At 40.0% G+C, this 14,305-nt stretch overlaps 1 long non-coding RNA gene across 1 annotated transcript in view; it reads left to right on the top strand.

Annotated features, from left to right (window-relative positions):
• Positions 1 to 14,305, top strand: part of LOC148006632 (uncharacterized) — a 33,035-nt gene that overhangs the window by 1,055 nt on the left and 17,675 nt on the right. Inside the window, exon 2 of the long non-coding RNA XR_015670250.1 lies at positions 2,477 to 2,618. This is a non-coding gene — a long non-coding RNA (uncharacterized LOC148006632). The remainder of the gene's footprint in view (positions 1 to 2,476; positions 2,619 to 14,305) is intronic.

Below are 14,305 nucleotides of genomic sequence, written 5' to 3'. Positions count from 1 at the left end.
CTCTTATTTATTCAATACTCATCCATTTCATTTCCTGTGAGGAAAACCTCATATAGTAACTTGCCAGCAGCTATTTATGAGTATGTGTCTAGTCCCAACAGCAATATTTTTACGTTGACCGATGGAGTTTTAAGTGCTCTTTGGGTACCTGCAGATGTGGCCTCAGGTATGAGAGAGGATCGATTGATTGTTCTAAGAATGCAGAGCTCTGGGGCCCAAGGTTCTGTTTGTAACAGGCCCACTTTCTTCACACATCTCTATTCTTAATGTTGTCCAAATAAAATTTATATCATGTATTCTGCATCAGTGTTCCACTAGGTACATGAAATTTTTACATCATGCTTTGGTGGTAGCCATTTAGCTACGAGGACATCAGGGTTATCATTCAGATGTGAAGATATTTCCATATGGCAAAAGGCAGTTTTATGTGTACAACATTCATATAGATCTTGAATGTAGCTACATGATGAAGTGGTTGCCCTCACTTGATATATTAACGGTCTGTGGGTGAGTCTCTTTTAAACCAGAGATTATGCATCTAAAACTTTTAGAATATATTTCAAGAATGCTTTTGATGCATACTTTTAATGCTATTCTGGTATAATAATCTAAAATTATCTTGAATTGAAAATTTACAATAAAATTAATGTTTTCATTACTATAACCTTTTACAATTTTTTTTATTTCACTGGGAAAGCACCAAGAGATATTTTTATTGTTTTTCTGCTTGATTCTATTGGTGAATCTTACTTGCTCATTAATCTAGGAGCACTTATGGATATTTGGTCAAGAATTTGATTAAATTTGACTTCAAAGAAATATAATTTTGGGAAGCTGAGAAACAGCAAGACTGTAAAGGCAAGTTCTTACATGTAAATCAAGTAAACATCAGGCTGTTTTCTTCTAGGGGATCATCAGAAGCTATGATGACCTTTGCTACCTACCATTTGTCCTCATTATAAGGCAGGATTTGTGAGCACAGTGGGAGGTTCATTGTATTTCAGTGGTTCACTTTTCCCAGGAGAATGTCTGCAAAGTGTGAGGCTGTTGTCTGATCCATCAGCACCTCATGAAGGTGAGGTGTTACTGGATCCTAAGTGCTGCTCCCCTAATAAGAATCATATGCTATAAGCTGTGGCTAAGGAAAAGGAGAGCCAAGTAGACATGGTAAAGGGGAAGGAACTTAAATTATACATCGGAAGAAAAGTTATTGAAGGCTCACTTTTATTTTCCTGCAAGCATTTGTTATTATTGCAAAAATAAAAAGATATTCATATGTGCCTGCACAGAGCTTCGCCCCCTCTGTTTCAGCCTTCAGTGTGCATTACCTTGTCTCAAGCTACAGTACAGATACAATCAGGTTAAAGATACCTGGGGAAGTCATGTGTCACAAAGCTCATGAACAGAAATAGCGCACTGCTTAAATATAAGGATACCTACTAGAATTAAAATGGCAGAACATAACATGAGTTTTACATTAGTATATGTGATGGTTTGCATATGCTTGGCCCAGGGAGTGGCACTATTAGAAGGTGTGGCCTTGTTGGAGGAAGTGTGTCACTGTGGACATGGGCTTGGAGACTCTGCTCCTAGCTACCTGGGGAATGCTTAGTTGGTTCCTGGCTTCCTTTGGTTGAAGATGTAGAACTCAGCTCCTTGGGCACCATGCCTGCCTGGACGCTGCCATGCTCCCACCTTGATGATAATGGACTGAACCTCTGAACCTGTAAGCCAGCCCCAGTTAAATGTTGTCCTTTATAAAACTTACATTGGTCATGGTGTCTGTTCACAGCAATAAGACCCTAACTAAGACAGTATGCATTATATATTATATATTAATTATTATATTTTGGGTCAGTTTCTTACTATATAGCCCTGGCTGAGCTGCAACTCATTACATAGACAGGGATGGTCTTAAAGCCACAAATCTCCACCTGCCTCTGCCTCCCAAGCACCATAGCTAAGGCATGCACCACCATGCTTAGCTGTTTATTGTTAGGTATATGTACATGACGAGACTCCTCGTGTCTCTGGCTAGCTGCCTCCAGTATTATCCTTTTTGCCCCAGAGCTGCATGTAATACAGCATAAGACTTCTCCCTGGTACCCTTATTTTTCTTCGCCTCCCTTATCCTCTGTGACTCCATTCTGCCAAACCTCTGGCTGTCTGGCATTCGGATTCATCAAAAGAGAGAATCTGATTAGTTCAGCTTGTCACCATACTTACTGAAGAGCTGCTGTAGCCATGTCTGAACAGGCTGCCTTTGTATCAGAAATCAGTCCCTGGTCTCATTAGCTGTGGCCAGGTCAGGGTCACATGGCAAAAAGCATGAGATTTGATGCCCAGAGAAACCCCCTGCAGCTGCCTTTCTCATAAAGACACCATGCATATGCCAGCCTGCAGCCCAGAATGGCCTGTGTGGGATGGGAAAGTGTTAGATTCCTATTCATGTTCCCTAACTCTTATTCTACCACAGACACTGCACTTGGAATTGCTCACTGAAAAGACAAGAGCACTGCAGAATGGGGCTCAAAGCAGCCTGTGTTGGTGAAAGAGATCACTTGGCCTTCGTCCCTCATGCACCAGTTGGTGACTTCAATCAAAAAGTGTAGCAGCTGGTATGGTTGGCCTATGTGTGCCCTGTGTTTCTTAAGTCACATCAGCCTGGAGAAGACACATGCGCATCAGCTAATAACTGTATACACTGGTCCACCCTCTCATGAGTTAAAGGAACCTCTTCTCCCAAAATTATCACTGATGGAGCCCAGAGTTCCCAGAGAAATTTTTCTATGGTTGTTGAGATCTAGCCTGAATTCTATCCCTCCTTTGTTTTGAGTTTTTTTGCAATGAACACCCTGACTGTCACTGATGCCAAGAATAGCAGCTATGGCTCCTCTCCCCAACCCCCACCCCCCAAAAAAGTCATTGCAGCTGCTTCAGCAAGTGCCAGTGCTTTCCTGCCTGAGGCCACACCTGCCTCTGAAAAAAACGAGGTCCCAAGATGCTCACGTTCAGTGTAGACAGAATGCAAACCTAGTTGCAACTCCAGCAAACTGAGTCTGCCACTGCTGCTGCTGCTTTCAATGCCAGAGCTAGTGGCCACGCGCAGGTTAATCCAGTACCAAGGAGACTAATGTCTTTTGTTCCGAATGTCTTAGAGAGAGCTGAGAAGAAAAAAATGCTGTGATAATTTTATTTGTTCTTTTATTAAAGTTTCATCTCCCAGAAATGCAGTCAAAATCTGTAGGGGCTGTGTCAGAAGAGAAATTAGGTGACAATTTGTACTGAGAATTGCCTCTGTTTCAGCATTGGTACATTGGCATCTCTAAAATTCTTGACTTCCCTTGGGATAATTTTCTTTCATGGAATTATTAGTGTTTTATCATTTGGGGGGAAAGACAGGACTCAATCATCCCAGTAGTTACCAGCTAGTTGGCCATTATACCTATAAATTGAAATTTGATTGACTAATTTAAGGGATACTCTAATATAATTAATTTATATTATAGCTGATATATGTGACATATAATTTTTTAAAAGTATGTAAAACATAGTTGAGAAATTTGGTGATCTTCTGATAAACATATACATACATATGTGTATGTGTGTGTGTATAATAAACAAACATGTATGATTGATATGAAGAAGAGTTGAAATATTATGATCTATACTACTCCTTATATAAAGAAAGATAGAGACATTAAGTGGTTAGCTGGGATTACAGAGATAGGAGAATAAAGAAGTTGCAATGTTTACATTTATTCATAGTAATCAAGAGGAAGCAGACACTTAATCTAATAGACAAAAAGATCCCAATCACTGTAAATATGCTGTCTATATTAGTACAAATACTAAAGTCACTATGTTTTACCATGATCTAATTTCGTGTTTCTCCAAGCTGGTTTAAGCACTTTGGAAATGATTCTTCTGTTCATCAAGACATTCTTGTCCCATACTGTGTTTGTTCATTCTGAGTGTTAATAAATTTAGAGTTGTATAAATCATCCAAATGACTCTTTTGTGCAGATTAGTGGATATTCAAAGAACTAAGCTAGAAGTGAATTGATGGGTACCAATATATTCATGCATTCCAGAGGATGCGAGAATTCATGTGGAGGGAGAATTTTAGTGAGAGAGTATGGTGAAGAACCAAGTGCCTGGAATTCTAATATCTAAATAATGAACAGAAGGGAAGGATGTAGCAAACAATTAAGAGGAGGGTCCAAGAGGAGGATGAGAAGAATGTACTAGGGTGTACTAGGAAGCAATTTGAGAGGCCCTATGACGTGACGAGAGTGGCATGCACTGCTGAGTGATCCAGAAGTAAGACATTCAGGAAACTAGACAGCAGACTTTCATAAAAAGACACTCAAGGAATTATTAACTTATCAAGGTGAAAAACAGTGTGCTATCTAGTCTGTTTCTTGGAGAATTCATGGATCAGAGATTAAGTCAAAGGTATACTGAAATTAACTTGCTAATAATTAGAAAATTAGCCACTTGCATATGAAGCAATCACCTGTAAAGCATGGGGTTCTCTGTTGTACTTAATAAAAAAAAATCAATGACGCACACATTGTTAGTGGAAAGCATCATTTACATTTCTCTTATTCAAAAGTCAAAATAACTCATATTACTTCTATTTCTATCCCATTAGGTTGCAAAATATCCTAATCAATAAAAAAAAGAGAAATATATATGTATCTCCTTGCAGACTTATCTAATAACCAGGTGAACAGACAAAATAATTAGGAGAAAAATCAGTCAGTTATTTCTCTTGTCAATTTCTAAGTCTGGAATTAATTTTCTTAATGGTGCGCATATGACTGGAGATGGGAAATTGTCATATTTAGTAACCCCAGTGGTCACCTTCACAATAGTAGTTGTAGCTGCCTGGAACTGGCAACAAAAGCAAGACATATAAGTTGTCAACAAAACAGAGGACAGACTAACAGACACTGCACATGACTCCCACAAGCACTAAGGGCAACGGAGAGCATGGAAGGGAAAGAATTCCGTTTTTCTCTTTTTAAAAGTGACTCCACGAAAAAGGAACACTCCTCCATTGTTGGTGGGATTGCAGACTGGTACAACCATTCTGGAAATCAGTCTGGAGGTTCCTCAGGAAATTGAACATTGAACTGCCCGAGGATCCAGCTATACCTCTCTTGGGCATATACCCAAAAGATGCCCCAACATATAACAAAGACACGTGCTCCACTATGTTCATAGCAGCCTTATTTATAATAGCCAGAAGCTGGAAAGAACCCAGATGCCCTTCAACAGAGGAATGGATACAGAAAATGTAGTACATCTACACAATGGAATATTACTCAACTATCAAAAACAATGACTTTATGAAACTCATAGGCAAATGGATGGACCTGGAAAATATCATCCTGAGTGAGGTAACCCAATCACAGAAAAACATACATGGTATGTACTCATTGATAAGTGGCTATTAGCCCAAATGCTTGAATTACCCTAGATGCCTAGAACAAATGAAACTCAAGACGGATGATCAAAATGTGAATGCTTCACTCCTTCTTTAAAAGGGAAGCAAGAATACCCTTGGGAGGGAATAGGGAGGAAAAAAATAAAAATAAAAAAAATAAAAGTGACTCCACAATCAAGGCTGCTTTAAGCTTATTCCTCAAGCTCAGCGAACAGATTATAATCTCTTTCTATTTTTGTCAATTTTAAATACTGCTGAAAAAACTTTGTTTTACAACTATCTCAACAGCCACACTAAAGAAAATGACAAAGAAGAATGACAGTATGACCCTTCCAGCACAAATCCCTTAGGAAGAATTATTGTGACCCTGCCATGCTCACTCCAACAAGATTAGCATCAAGCTAAAGATATCTATTTAGAAAACTGAAAATGGAATATATGGAAAGAGGGGCAACTGGAATGGAAAGAGAAACTAAGAGACACACAGAGGGGACAAAATCACCTAGGAGGAGGCAGATGCCTAAAGGAAGAAAGATGAGCTTGACAAGTGGGAAATGAATGGAATGGGTAGAGAGATGCTGGCCAGAAGTCTCTAAGGGGGATGCTCCTGGAAATATTCCTTGCCTCTCTCTGGCGGACGTTGTAACTGGTGTTTAATGCACCTGCTGTTGTATCTTTCAACAGGAAAACATCTTTAACTCGTTTTCATTTTTCTAAATGAAGATTTATTTCTATAAAATCTGACAATAAAAAGTAGTGCGATAGGCTCAAATATACAGACGAGAACCACCGTGAACCAGTGGGGATGCCTTGGAGTAAACACTGCACTTGCTTGCTCTTTGATGTTGAGTCAATGCGAGCTGTACTTGCTGATCAGTTCCTTAAAGTCTGAGTCTTAGGTACTCCAGCTAAACTCCCTGCTGGAAATGATGGATGCTTTGATCCTCAAACATCTTTATTTTCTTAAATTTCTGCCTCTATAATAATTATGTTCATTAAGAAATTAGAGAACTGTTGCTTAATTTCTTTAAAAATAATACTTTTTTCTTAAACTTTACAGAATGGTTCTTTGGTGAAAGGAATAAAGGAGTATTTACGGTCTTTCCCCCCTCGGGCTCCTAAACATTGTGGTAGCCCTTTATCAGCAGTGTTTATACTTCATGATTTTGCTTATTTAGATGCTTGTAGAGTGTAAAATTATGGGTCTGCTGGTTTGTGACCAGAATTTGCTTCTCCACGTCTATCCTCTAACTTAAATTTAAAGTTTTATTTTGGTATGCTTTTGTTATGTGTGTGTTCCTCTGAAATACACATAAAGAGTATGTAAAGTCCCGAAGGAATGTTCCATGAATTGATAATGGCAGAAAATTTCTCTCCACTGCACTCTTTCCTGCTCATGAGCCTAGCAAAGCAGGGCCCACGCTAGAGAATCAGGCTGCGATGTGGCTCTATTGGTAGAGTACTTGGTTAGCATTCACACAGCGCATGGTTCCAGCCCCACACAGCATAACCCAGGCGAGGAGGCACATTGTGGTAATCCCAGGAAATTGAGCGGTGAAGAGGAGAATCTGGAGTGTAAGGATCTGTGATATACACAGCTGCTGCTCGTAGAGTAATTCATCTGTCTGCCAGTCTCCTGTCCCAGAAGGCATTCTGTTCCCTCTTTTACTGAGAACTCAACTTAGCCTGGTTAACTCAGAGTTGATGGCTCATTATTCTCTGAGTGCAATAAATATCAAAATGCTTGGGAGGAAGACCTACATGATTTGTCTTTGCTCTTCAGAGTGTTGCCATGTCCTCTTGCTCTTGACATATCTTCATTCTGCGAGTCTTCAGTAGCTTCTGTGCTCTTAGAGACTCTCGGGACCTGAAGGCAACCTGTCTCTCTCAAACCTTTTGGGATTAAATCAGATTAATCTATCCAGTTATTCAAAGCTCTACACCATCAAATATGTTCTTCGTTTTCTTTTCCTTGTCTTTTGATTTTCTGAATTGAGAAAAATCTTTCCTCTTTGTCCTATTTTTTTCTTTTGTGGTTGCAAGTAAAGGGAAATTTAATATAGACAATTAAAATAGCTAAATTTATTCATTCATGGAAACTGTGAATTGAATAAACAGGATGGTGATGCATCAGCATCAGCAAAGGAGGTTGGCATAAATATTTTAACAAATATTTTATTGAACATAAACTTCTTTCATATAAAATATTCTGATGATATAAAATATTCCCAAATGCTCCTAGATTCTCATCACCTGCCCACCTTCCCAACTCCAAGTCCTTTGTTGCTCTCTGCTTAGAAGACAATCAAAAAACAAGCAAACAAACAAAAAACCCCAAAACACAAACCAGAATTAAAAAAAGAAAGACACAAGCACACACACACACACACACACACAAACAAACCCAAACCCATAAAAACACAAAATAAGGAAGCATAATATACAAGCAAAAGATCAAACAAAACAAAAAAGCCCAAATGAATCAACATGAGGTAAAAAGTCTACAAAGACTCCTTAAAGGTGGGGCCTACCTTTAAGTGTGGTCAATTTTCCCAGTGGGACTCCACTGAAAAAAAGTTAATTTTCAGGGTTGGGGATTTAGCTCAGTGGTAGAGCGCTTCGTTAGCAAGCACAAGGCCCTGGGTTCGGTCCCCAACTCCGGAAAAAAAAAAGAAAAGAAAAGAAAAAGTTAATTTTCCCTTGTAAATGGTTATCAGTTGGAGCCAGCTTCTAGTTTAGAGGTAGGATCTCATGTTTACTTCCCACCTCTCAGCTCTGGTACCCCATCAGGCTCGAACCTGTGCAGGCCCTGTATGCGCTGCCACAATTTCAGAGTTCATCTGTGCTGCAGTCTCACTGTATCTGGAAGGAAAGTGTTTGCTTGTTTCTTTATTTGTTATCTTGTAACTCCTTGTAAGCTCTTATTGTCTTACAATAAAAGGCACTTAGAATTCGCAGATGTGAAACAATATGAGTGCAAAAATATTGGGGGTCTTTATTTGAGATAAGCAAGCTGCCATAAGCAAGTTTGTCACTGACTCAACCCCATCCCTAAACTGATTAAACTTAAGAGGGAGGAGCCCATTTGTTTCTGTGTATACTTAAAGGTAATCTGGTTTTTATTTTTATGTGTATGAGGGTTTAACTTCATGCACCATGTGTTTGTCTGGTGATTGCAGAGGCCAAACGAGGGCATTCTATACCCTGGAACTGAAGTTATACGTGGTGGGTATGCTATTGTGCTGGCACTAGGAACTGAATCCAGGTCCTCTACAAGAGCATCAAGCGATTTTAACAGAACCATCCACCTCTTCAACCCTTTTTAGCTCTATGTACTATGCAGTATAATCCTACAGAATCCACTTTTGTTGACTTGTCTGTTGTTGTCTGAGTTTAAATAGTCTAAAGTGGTTTAAAGAGAACATGATCAGTGCTGCAGATGACCCTTGATTTCAATCCTGAATCCAAGCCTCATCCTATTACCCAACCTGCTAAAATCCCATTGCACTGCCTTTGGGCATCATTTTTCATCTGTGCAGACTTCACACTGAAGATTATGTAAGCAGTGTATAACCTTCAGCTCATCCAGAAGCTGCAGAAGGCTCCTGAGAGTTTTCTCTGATATAAATTAATATACTGGGATGTTTTGCAGTGCGTGATAAATTTGACAAATGATTACTCATTAAAAACATAAACCAAAAGAAAACAAATCCACCCCGGGCTTGAGGAAGGCCCTGCTAATGATGATTTACCCACTTGGCTTCCCTTTGCCCTCCTTGGATGACTGCAAAGCATGATCTATTGCTGAGAACCTTAGCTAGCCACCACTGCAGCACACTTCTCTCGCTTTACCTTCTCCTGCATTCGTCTTGGCACAGTCAGTTGCTAACAAGTCTATCTCAGTAGCCAGGGGAAGGAACATTGGAACCGGAGAACAATGTGGTTCTATTCAACCATGTGGGTTATACCTCGTTCTGAGAACCTACCAAGCGCCAGGGACGATATTAGATGCTAGAGTCACAATGATGTCCCCCACTCCCCATGTTTTTGTCAAGTTATGTCCTTGAACTTTTTTTCCCCTTGGTCTCATTTGAAGACCACACTTAGCTTCCATGTGTATACGTTTCACTTCTTTTTTTTTCATCTTTATTAACTTGGGTATTTCTTATTTACATTTCGATTATTATTCCCTTTCCCGGTTTCCAGGCCAACATCCCCCTAACCCCTCCCCTCCCTTCCCATCCTCCCCCCATTACCGCCTGCCCCCCAACAATCACGTTCACTGGGTGTTCAGTCTTGGTAGGACCAAGGGCTTCCCCTTCCACTGGTGCTCTTACTAGGCTATTCATTGCTACCTATGAGGTTGGAGTCCAGGGTCAGTCCAGGTATAGTCTTTGGGTAGTGGCTTAGTCCCTGGAAGCTCTGGTTGGTTGGCATTGTTGTTCATAAGGGGTCTCAAGCCCCTTCAAGCTCTTCCAGTCCTTTCTCTGATTCCTTCAACGGGGGTCCCATTCTCAGTTCAGTGGTTTACTGCTGGCATTTGCCTATATATTTGCTGTATTCTGGCTGTGTCTCTCAGGAGAGATCTACATCCGGTTCCTATCAGCCTGCACTTCTTTGCTTCATCCATCTTATCTAGTTTGGTGGCTGTATATGCATGGGCCTCATGTGGGGCAGACTCTGAATGGGTGTTTCTTCTGCCTCTGTTCTAAACTTGGCCTCCCTATTGCCTGCCAAGGGTATTCTTGTTCCCCTTTTAAAGAAGTAGAGAAGCTTCTATACATCCCAGATAAACATTCCCAGAAGCTCCATCATCGTGGAGCACATGCTCAATTCACTGATAGCAGGTACCATTCACTGCATCCTGTGGAGAAGAGTACCTACCACTCACTCCACTCTCCACTGCTGTCATGTTCCCTAAGGCTGATAGTTAAGGCCCCGCTATGACAACTCTGTTGCCATATTAAGTACTCTTGCTAAAGGAATATTTCTGACAAAGAATTTCATAATCTAGGCTAGAGATGGCATGGAGTTAGGAGCACTTGCTGCTTTTTCACAGACCAAGTATCTATTGTTTTCAGTATCTATTTTGGATATATAGACAACCTCCTGTGACTCCATCCCTTTAGAAATCCCACGCCTCTGACCTTCATGGGCACCTGTACTCACCTGCTCATACCCACACACAGATATATCCACACTGCCATAAGTAAAAATAAAACAAATCTTAAGAAAACGACAACCTTTGTGATCTATGTAAACTATGTCATCTATGACTCCTGGCTTGGTTGTCTTTGCTTTAAGTTATTACGTTCCTGTCTTATGGGTAAGGTATTGTTACCGGCTTACAATAACCAAGGCCAGATGCAGCAATCTGCCTCTATCTTCCTATCTGATGGGTGAGGTATTGTCACTTGCTTACAATGTCCAAGGCCAGATGCAATCTGCCTGCTGTCTACATTTCACCAGTATCGGATGTTGAATTTTCTGTGCATCAAACTCCCTAAGTTGCTCACGGATTCCTTCCTTCCAGCCAAAGCAAAGACTCGTCTCATGTAGATGAAACCTTCCCCTTGGAAGAGCACACTTCCTGTATCGTCTCATCCATATCCTCCTTCCTGAAAGCAGCAGCAGCAGAAGCCACGGGGTAGGGGTCATGGAATTCCACAGGACACCAGATGACCGTCACTTTGTTAGTTTGTTAGCACATACTTATGCTTGGAAATTTCCACACATGTGAGGAAGCTAGGAAAGGATGTCTAATCTGGGGCAAGAGGACAGAAAATCTTATGGAACTTTATCAGGAAGGGTCAGTCAAAGGATGCTGGCTTAGAAAATACATAGAGAGCTGTTTGTACAGTCTGGGTCTTTGGGAAGTCAAGGGTTTTTGAAGAGTGGTGAGGAAGATGAATATTGGGATAAAGTCCTTTGCCAGAGGAGTTGGTGAGGAAGAGTCCAGGAGTCAAGGACGTGAAAGGATCACTGTGGAAAATTACCAGGACTCAGCACCACAGCACATCTCCTGGGCACTGTCTTCACTCCAGACATACCCAGAACAGAGAAAACAAGGCCTTTGCCAAACTGCAAAATAAAAATCTTCAGGAAAGAGAAAATTGAATAGATTAATTCTTTTTTATTTCTTAGTAGTTCATTCGACTTGCATAGACAAAGAACAACTAACACTTGGAAGTAGCCCAAGATTTTCTCTTTTGTTAGTGCTTACCAGCACACCTGAGTGCAGTCAAATTGTTAAGAATTATCTAATCTGACTTTACAGGTGGCTTCCGGGAGGAACTCATATCTGAATGCTTAAGGGCAAATCAAGTATAAAATGGGCTTTGTGAAAAAACCCTATTTTGACATGACACAACTGTACGGTAACAATGCATGATCCGATATGAGGGCCCTCAGGCCTTTGAGTTTCACTGGTGTTAATTTGGAGAACAAGAGTAGAAGATTTTTATCTCTGGGCTCTATTACTTTGCTTTGTTTGGAAGCTCTTTTAAGAAATCGTACGGATTGCTATTCGACAAAAACAAAGCAGATATGTTACAGCATCTTTCTATGTGAGATCCAAGATTATTATCTAACTTATAAATTTATCTTGTGGTATTCTATCTTTGTTAACTCATTACAAGAAATGACTATCTAAAGATGTAATTTTATTTATTGAATACACATAACTTTTCTTCTGTATATGTATGAGATTTCTCAAATTTGACACGTATTATACTTGATTCCTGCTCTCCCTACCAGTCTTCCACCTTTTTGCCACAGCAAACTACAACTTCATTATTTTACGTACTGAGGTCATGACTTTTAAATAATCCTCTCCTCTTTCTCCTTCCTCCTTGTTCTCTCTTTATCTTCTTTTCCTTCCCCCTCTTTCTCTGTCCCTCTGCTCTCACCCTCTTCCTCTCCCTCTTTCTTTCTCTGTCTCTGTCTCTTGTCCCTTTCTGTGTTTCTGTCTGTCCCTGCCCCAACCATGTGTTTATGTGTGTGTGTGTGTGTGTGTGTGTGTGTGTGTGTATCTGTGTGTCTCTGTTACTCTATCTCCATCTGTGTCTCTCTGTATGCCTTTGTGTCTCTGTGCCCCTGTCTTTGTCTCACTTTCATTCCCTCTTTCTCATCTTTTGAGACAGTGGATCATGATGTAGCCCTGGCTGGTCTGGAATTTACATGGATACTCATGACTTTCCATCCAAAGTGCTAGAATTACAGACATGGACCACTATTTTGAGATTTTCTCCTATACTTATGTCCCAATATTCAAATGATCAGCATGTCCCACTGACTATATCTTCAAATGATCCAGAATCAAATTAGTTCTTATTCCTTTCACCATTGCCTTCCTGATTCAAGCAACAGTGATTTACATAGTAGCTTGACAGAACAGACTTGTTTGGCTTTTCTCCTTCTCCTGTGTACAGTTTAATTTCAATAGAAGGGAATCTTTTAAAATTCATATATTCTGCCTAAAATTTTGTGATAACTCCCCTCTTCTTCCGTAGTAATAGCCCTTCAAAGTCCCCCTAAAACTCTAGGAAATCCTGACTCTTTCCTCAGCTTCCTATTTATGTCCCTGATTTCCCGGTACCTTTTGGCCTTCATAGTCTTTGCCTTCTTTTCTTTTTGTCCATCCTGATGTTTGAATAATATCTATCTGAAACCATAGAAATGAGGCCCAGAACTAGCAGCCCTGAAACTAGCAGAGATCAACCCCTATTTCTCTGAAGCTGTCTGTTCAAAGCATGTGCTTAAATTGCTGATGGAGAGAAAAGGAAGGCAAGATCAGGATACACAATGTAGATGAAAATAACCATATGCCACTAATAAAATCATTTCCCAAGCACTTCATATTTATATTTAACAACTTCACATTCCATTAAAGCTACAAACTTCATGTGACCCTTCCTGTGCTATTTAAAAGAGAGGCAGAAGTCAGAGTTACAGCAGGAGTGTTTCTTAGCTAACATTTTAAAAAGCATACCTAGGAAGAACATGATTCCTGGGAATCTAAATAAAGCTCCCAAGGTGTGTTTTCCTTAAACTTCTGGATGCCTTTGGCAGATAAATATGGTCTTACCATCAATACCTCTGGCTTATTCAAACAACTGAAAATGATGATAAATTTCTGGACGATTCTAAGCAAAAAATAGAAGTAAAACAGCTTTCCAAAGAATACATGCTCTGTGAGGCACACATTGAGAACCATGGACAAAACCTACAAACTCAAGCACTGTTATCGACCTTAAGCAAATGCTCCATAGTTCTTTAATTAAAAAGAACAAAAAATTCCACAGGGTCAGTCATGAGTTGTTTTTTTTTTTAGCAGAGTTCTAAGGGTTTCTGGAACTAACTTGTGCATACTCATCCTTTGCAAACACGGGGAAAGAAGTTGAATGATACTCAGATATTCCCAGTGAACCCTCTGAGATGTAAGCTGTCGACAACAGTTCTTTGGTAAGAGCACAAAGCCAGTGTTGAATACCCCTCCTAAAGACACAGGATGGTGTTGAAAATCTGTAGACACAAAGGAGCATTATCAATGTTACTGTGCAGCTGGAGAGGTGGCTGGGTGGTCAAGAACAGGTGGTTGTTTCTGCTGAGGACCCTGGTTTGGTTCGCAGATCATTTATAGGATGGTGGCTTGCAATTACCTAGAGCACCAGTTCCAGAGAACCCTATCTTTTTGTTTTTTTCTGGTTTCCATGGGTACCGGTGCATATATGGTATATACACATTAAATAATAATAAATCTGTTAGAAAATAAAACTTTTTAAAAAAAAAATAACATTCAGTGTTTTGTCTTTGCCTAATTTCATCTACCAAATTAAACTTTACCTGGGT

The sequence above is a fragment of the Rattus norvegicus genome, chromosome 2 (assembly GCF_021556685.1).
Source record: "Rattus norvegicus strain SHRSP/BbbUtx chromosome 2, alternate assembly SHRSP_T2T, whole genome shotgun sequence".
Lineage (NCBI taxonomy): Eukaryota > Metazoa > Chordata > Mammalia > Rodentia > Muridae > Rattus > Rattus norvegicus.
This window is presented reverse-complemented; position numbering and strand designations above follow the sequence as displayed.